This window comes from Periplaneta americana, chromosome 15 (assembly GCF_040183065.1).
Source record: "Periplaneta americana isolate PAMFEO1 chromosome 15, P.americana_PAMFEO1_priV1, whole genome shotgun sequence".
In the NCBI taxonomy this organism is placed as follows: Eukaryota; Metazoa; Arthropoda; class Insecta; order Blattodea; family Blattidae; genus Periplaneta; species Periplaneta americana.
This window is the reverse complement of record NC_091131.1, coordinates 32,967,562-32,975,431: the sequence shown is the minus strand read 5'-3', so window position 1 is coordinate 32,975,431 and position 7,870 is coordinate 32,967,562. Positions and strand designations below refer to the sequence as shown.

General features: G+C 36.2%; 1 protein-coding gene across 1 annotated transcript in view; it reads right to left on the bottom strand.

The window, feature by feature from the left end:
* Nucleotides 1-7,870, bottom strand: part of LOC138714791 (ubiquitin carboxyl-terminal hydrolase 48-like) — a 675,878-nt gene that overhangs the window by 21,383 nt on the left and 646,625 nt on the right. The window lies entirely within an intron of this gene.

Sequence of the window (7,870 nt, the reverse complement as noted above, 5' to 3'; positions counted from 1 at the left end):
CTTTTGTTGACGTCGTACAAAATTTTGTCCAATATTCTTTTGAGAAGATTAACTCCATATGTAGATGAAATTATTGGGGATCACCAATGTGGTTTTAGGCGTAACAGATCAACTATTGACCAGATATTTTCTATTCGACAGATAATGGAGAAAAAATGGGAGTATAATCATCATATTAGTTATTCATACATTTCAAAAAGGCATATGACTCGGTTAAGAGAGAAGTTTTATATGATATTCTTATTGAATTTCGTATTCCCAAGAAACTAGTTCGATTAATTAAAATGTGTCTCAGTGAAACGTACAGCAGAGTTCGAATAGGTCAGTTTCTGTCAGATGCGTTTCCAATTCACTGTGAGCTAAAGCAGGGAGATGCACTATCACCTTTACTTTTTAACTTTGCTCTAGAGTATGCCATTAGGAAAGTCCAGGATAACAGAGAGGGTTTGGAATTGAACGGGTTACATCAGCTGCTTGTCTACGCGGATTACGTACAGCTGTCAAAAAAAAAAAGTGGCCGCACTCGTGAACAGCGAATATTTTCAAAGTCCACTTCGGGTCGCGGCGATGTTACACGATGCATGTACTTGTACATGCAGTTCCGGAACTATGAAAGGGTCCCATATCTACGCCTCGTAGACCAGCGGTAGAGTGCTTGTTTAATGATTCAAAGGTCGTGGGTTCGGGCCTTCTTCAAGTTTTCATTTTATTTTTTAAATCTTTCTTTAGCGATGTAAATGATATTCAAATTATCATTTATATCCAGTTATCGTTCTTTATGGATATCACGTTATTTATATTTTGTTATCGTTCTTTAGAGATATGAATAAAATTCAGGTCATCATTTGTATTCTGTTATCGTATTATAACGATATGAATAATAATTATTATTGTATTTCCAATGGGGATTAGCCGTATTTTACATATGTATGTTAGGGCTATAGTTTTATACACAAAAAAAGATAAGCATAAAGAGAAATGGAAAAGAAAATTAAATTAGCTTACGCGATGTAAACAAAACATAAACAATCCGTAAATTAGGCATTGCAATTGCAAAACAAATATCAGGTATCAATTTGTAACATACAAAAACATTAACAACACACATACGTAACACTTCTATAACACAAATATGCAGCTTTCCGTACCATACATAATAAGTTAATACACAATAGTCACACAAACACAATCAAACTATAATTACGACATTGCGACGACATCAAGCATCCCATAACTGACTCACATACATAACAAATCAAGCATCCGTTACAACACATACACTTCAACATAGTAACCACACTTTTAAAAGTTACAAATTTGGCTCCAAGAAGAATAAATAGGACACTGTTACTAATTACTATTCTTTTACAATTTCTTAAATACATCTGTAATAAATCTGTGAAATTCCGATATGAATAATATTCACGTTTTTTATATTGTTGTCGTTCTTTAGCGATTTAAATAATACTAACGTTATCATATATATTCTGTTTTCCTTCATTAGCATTATAAAACAATATTCAAGTTATTTATATTGTTATTGTTCTTTCGCAATATATTAATTAAACAAACCGATATTTATCATTTATATATTGTTATCGTTCTTTAGTGATACTGTATAAATAATATTCAAGTTATTTATATTGTAATCGTTCTTTAGCGATATAAATAACATAAATTTAATATTAGGTTTGGAAAAATCCAGTTGCATAATACTGGTATTAGTTTTTCTTTTTGTATTATTACATTATACTATCTTGAACCACAATAAAATGAAAAGGAGTAACGAGGAATTGAACCTGAGACGTTGACATCTAAATTCCGACGTTCGTCCGCTGAGCTACGAGAGCAAAAGTGTGGAAACATTTTTGGAAAAATTGGCCCAATCACACTCTAAGATCTTCTGATGATTCGTAGAAGCTAGTCCAGGATGTGGGGGGCAAAGGCTAATTGAGATTTTCCGGTCTCTGACCGGGTCAAACATCCTGATAGAATTAATATTTAACCCTTGCCGTGACTTTCGGTGAAGTCCGGAGGGCCCAATTAGTCAAATCCACTCTCCTCATCTCCACGCTTGGGCCCCCTGGAATTTAATAAGATGCGAAAGAGATAGTGGTGTGCGGAAAGCAACGGGATGTTACCGCATTTAGGCCTATCCTTCCCAAGAAAACTGCAAACATGAACAAAGGAAGCTTATAATAGAAGAAGAAGGATCTCCTGCGGACCTCTGGGAAAAGAACTAAGGAAGAGACTAGTGAAGTGCTTTGTGTGGAGTGTGGCATTGTATGGGGAAGGAACATGGACATTACGACGAAATGAAGAGAAACGAATTGAAGCATTTGAAATGTGGATGTGGAGAAGAACGGTGTGTGTAAAGTGGACAGGCAGAATAAGAAATAAAATTGTGTTTGAAAAAGTGAGTGAAGAAAGAATGATGCTGAAACTGATTAGAAAGAGAAAAAGGAATTGGTTGGGTCTCTGGTTGAAAAGAATAATAGACGACAATAGGATATGTGGATCATATGCGGAGACTAAGAGGAAGGCAGAAAATAGGAAAGATTGGAGATTGCTGGGTTTGCAATGTAAGACCTGCCCAAGGACAGAACATTCATGTGTGTATGTTCAGAATGCCTGGAATATCGTGTCTAAGAACAGTCGCTATTTGCAAAGACTAGTCAATTCCATGCCCACTCGACTGCAAGATGATCGAGATAAGAGGAAGATAGACTAAATATTGAATTGTGGCCTTTTGTTTTGTTTTTTGAACGATTAATTGTTTGAATGTTTTAAGGCCGACGCCAGTAAATTTGTTATGTTTATGCCACGAAAGATATTTTATTGAGAATAAAATATTTTTTCTTTCCATTTGCAGCCACAATATCATAATGATAATGATAAAGTCATAGCATAATATATTAATGAACCTGATGTTAATTACTAAAATAATCATAAAAGAGAAAGGAGCCATTATGTCTAGTTTGTCTCTCTCAAAAACAGAACAAAAAAGGACATAAAAAGCACGAGGTTGTAGTCGAACGCAGGACCTCATGAATAAGAGGCCTGAACGTTACCATTATGCTATCGAATAACACACAGTATACTTCAATTATAACTGTAGATATCAGGCAACGTGGTCCAACAACATGTAACATCGCCTGTCTCCGAATTGTAGCGAAGATACCCGAAGGGAACTTTGATACAGGAGAGCGGCCACTTTTTCTTTTGACAGCTGTACATATGTTAGGAGAAAATACACAGACGATTAGGGAAAATACGAAAATTTTACTTGAAGCAAGTAAAGAGACAGGTTTGGAAATAAATCCCGAAAAGACAAAGTATATTATTATGTCTCGTGACCAGAATATTGTACGAAATGGAAATATAAAAATTGGAAATTTATCCTCTGAAGAGGTGGAAAAATTCAAATATCTTGGAGCAACAGTAACAAATATAACTGACACTCAGGAAGAAATTAAACGCAGAATAAATATGGGAAATGCCTGTTATTATTCGGTTGAGAAGCTCTTATCATCCAGTCTGCTGTCAAAAAAGCTGAAATTTAGAATTTATAAAACAGTTGTATTACCAGTTGTTCTGTATGGTTGTGAAACTTGGACTCTTAATTTGAGAGAGGAACAGAGGTTAAGGGTGTTTGAGAATAAGGTGTTTAGGAAAATATTTGGGGCTAAGAGGGATGAAGTTACAGGAGAATGGAGAAAGTTACACAACGCAGATCTGCACGCATTGTAGGTATTCTTCACCAGACATAATTAGGAACATTAAATCCAGACGTTTGAGACGGAGAGAAAAAGACCTTTGTGGAGGCCGAGATGTAGATGGGAAGATAATATTAAAATGGATTTGAGGGAGGTGGGATATGATGATAAGAAATGGATTAATCTTGCACAGGATACGGACCGATGGCGGGCTTATGTGAGGGCGGCAATGAACCTGCGGGTTTCTTAAAAGCCATAAATAGTAGTATTAATAATAATAATAATAATAATAATAATAATAATAATAATAATAATAGTGTCGTTAATCTAAATAATAATGTAGTTAAACTGAAAGACCACTTTTGTAGACACAGCGTATCACCACAGTCTCCAGTATATACAGTCACGAACCTTGAGTTGTGAGAGTGCTAGGAACAATAGACTGTGTCGGTACTATTTCGCATTGTCTGTAATGAGGCGATAGTAGCGATCCTAGTAGTGAGCAACTATCTATGGATGCATATTTACTACGTATTGAGCTTCGTGACTGTATATACTAGACTGTGGTATCACTTTTCCCATCGCTGTATTCAATAAAGGTAATTATAATAAAATCTCAGTTACGTTGTTGTCTGGCCCGTTTTCCCATTATTCTTTTGTGTGAACATTACTTCATAAAGAAAGTTTTTATGCCTGCAGTTTTATGGTTCTTGGAATTGTAAAAATACAAGAAGGGTGAAAAGTTTTAATTTTAGGTAAGATATACGGTATCTAAAATGTGTTTGATTACAAAGCCTCGAATGGGAGGTGAGCCATATTTGCAGGCTGTTACTGTACCAGTGACTTAGTCGAGAGAAGCACAAAAAGTCTTCACGTTTCCTCCACCATTTATAACCAAGAATTAAAGACGTAGAAAGGCGGATTTTCGGTGCAAAACGTTTTGAAAATGCCTGCGAAACTTGGTGGAGGAAGCTAATCTGGTTGATCGTCAAGGGTTGTAACAGAGGAGAGGGTGGGGGTGGGGCAGACAGCGCTTCTAGCAACGCGGGAAGACTGACACACAAAATGATAATGCAGGCGCAGTTAACGTGATCGCGCAATCGTCCTCATCCTACAGTTATCAGTTCCACACACAGCAGCAGGCGAACCAGAATTTCAGAGTATGAAAATGTCAATAAACAAGACAATAAAAACTAGTAACACGAAAATGGCAGATAATTTCACATTATATTATTGTTCACAGTTTATTTCCTTGGAACAAAAAGCAAAACATTTTTGGTAAAAACACACATACACACTTTTAATCTGTCAGTGATAACAGCATTCTTTTGGTAGACTCGTGGACTAATTACCAAAATAGACAGGCTACAGAAAGAGTAACTCCAGAAGGTAAAACCACAGTCTAGTATTGTCCGTGCAACTTATCTAGGCACTTGGGTTCCCTAGTGCTCTCTCGCTGCCCCTCTCCTTCCCTCTCCTGCCACGCTACCGCTACAAGCAACCTCGCTACACCCCGCTTCCCCGCTCTTTTAGCTGCCCAGATAAGTTGCGCGAACAGTATATACAGTCCCGAAGCACAATACGTAGTAAATATGCATTCATAGATAGTTGCTAACCCACTAGGATCGCTACTATCGCCTCATTACAGACAATGTGAAATAGCATCTGCACAGTCTGTTGTTCCTAGTACCCTCACAACTCAAGCTTCGTGACTGAAGATACTAGACTGTGCTAAAACGGTGGAAGTGTTAACAATTCCAAAGTACACAACTCCGATTGTTCAGCCTCTTGACGTTTATGGCTTTAGGCCTTGGAAAAATTTCATTCGGAAGTTCTCTGTTAGTGTTTTGTTACTTGACACTAATATTATATTGCATAAGAGAGATAATATGATAAAACTGCAGTTCTTAACACATAATCAGTTTTCATCTCCTAGATCACATTTAGAAATATCATATCTCGAAAACTAGGACCTTTTCGGATGTAGAAATTTATAGGGAGGTTTCTTATTCCAAATGGAACGTATGGGGGAACAAACGTTGTAAAAATCCATTACACTTGGTGAGCCTTCCTTGTGAGAATCTGGTGAAAGACTTCGACGAGTTTCCTTAAAAAGAGTGCATACCTCTCGTTGTGTATGTCTTCTGTTACCAAATCCTATTATCATCAGAATCTCACTTCTCTTTTTTTCTGTTAAGAATATCTTGCATGAACAATTAAATTGTTGCCACAGTAATCATAAAACAAATTACGTAGACCTACTGCATAGCGATACAAAAAGTGTTCTTTCAGATGATGTTAAAACTATAGGGCAAACACATTCTCGATGACGTCGTAACTCGCACAAATATTTCGTTTCCATAAAAATATTCCTTTCTAAAGATGTGTCTGAGCTTTTTTCTCCGAAATCCTCTCATTCAATTTTAATTAAAATTATGCGTTGCTTTTTGAAATACTGTATTCTGTATATAACAATATTTAAATGACTTTTGCTGCAACTTAATATTTTAAATAAAACTTTAAAAGCTCTCAAAGCACTACTTAGAACACAGTCCTATGCCCGGTTTCTGGTACACCTCAGTTAACTGCCAGTTACTTAACTGCACTTATAAATTTGACTGCACTGATAACTTTCATGAGTTTTCCGAAGGTTATATGTAGATTTATGAGCTCTTGTAACTAACAGTTGAGGTAACTTCAAGTTCAGTATCTCTTGTTGTCCATAGATGTCTCCACTAGTATTTTGTTAGTGATTTTTTTAGTTATTTATAAGTATTTTTATTTGCAGAAGTACAGTGAGCTCTGTACTAGTAGGAGCAGGCTTTTTAATTAAGGAACCGTGTGATAAACGACAGTGTACATGTACACTTCCATTTCAGTCGTAATACGATTAAAAAGGCAATAATTGTTGTTATTTGGTGTGATCATCGATGTAAATAATACTCATGAAAAGAGGGCTAGATGTAATTTCTGCTACAAAACTGCAACCGCATTCAGCTGTGGTGGTTGTGGCAGCCATATTGGTATTGTAAAATATGTTACATTCGTCCATATGAATGCTTTTATGTGTTCAAATGGACTTTCTGGAGACCGAAATACCATTGACATTGGTAGAACACCGAAGAATAAAATATTCCTTGACTGACGACATAAAACCTGAAGTTTATGAAGAAAATTAAGCTTAAGATATTTGAAATTGTTTTTACAAACACACATTATTATCCTAACATGTCATAGAAAGTAGAACATCTACCGTAAGTTACGTAAATAAAACGCCAATTTTTTTAAATTATACAGTTAATATAGTAAATTAATTAATTCCGGTTTATATTATTATTTAATATCAGTTATTATAGTTTATGAAGCAGTAAAGCAGTAGCGCCGCATGCCAGTATTTGTTCGAATCAGTAGTAACAGCCAGGTAACTACAGGCTGAGGCACAGTTACCAGTTGAAGCACAGATAGCTGTAAAGATTACGATAACTGTTGTTTCGGAAACTCGTTTCAAACATATCAGTTAACTCTGTATGTACAGGTAACTGTCTTTCCAGAAACCGGGCACTAGTGTATTAGAGTTGACAGTGATGGCTATTTATTGAGTGTTGGAATCAGAGAGTTCAAACGTATTCTAAATTTAATGTCCTACTTTAAACAGTAGTCTTGTTTCCAATTTTCCCGTAATCGGAATCTCAATAACACAATACGCAGAAAACAATACTGCGGTAGCGACCATCCAAACTTCAACAACTGCCAAAGTCACAAATATAAGCTTACAGGACTTCAAGCAGCCACGAGTTCAAAACCCGGCGACGCTCTGGTACATCTTCTCTAAAAAAAAAAAAATTTTCTTGTTCCTTCCGGAAAAAGGAGCAAAAAAAAAATAGGAATACAAAGAGACAGTTAAAAAATATATAAAAAGAAGAGCAGAACTCAGGAAGAGACAGAATAAAAATGAAAGAAGCGAAGGGGAAATACACCGTCGTCCTCCTTTCGGCTGGCGAAAAAATAAGACAAAGTGGCAGAGCGCCCAGCGCCTGCTTCCAACCCCGCATTAAGTCGCACACTTCTGAGATTGCGATGCAACAATGACTTACTGAAACAATGGACCTGGATCTCCCTTCTTGTTTCTTTAGTCGCAAGCTTCACTGATCAAC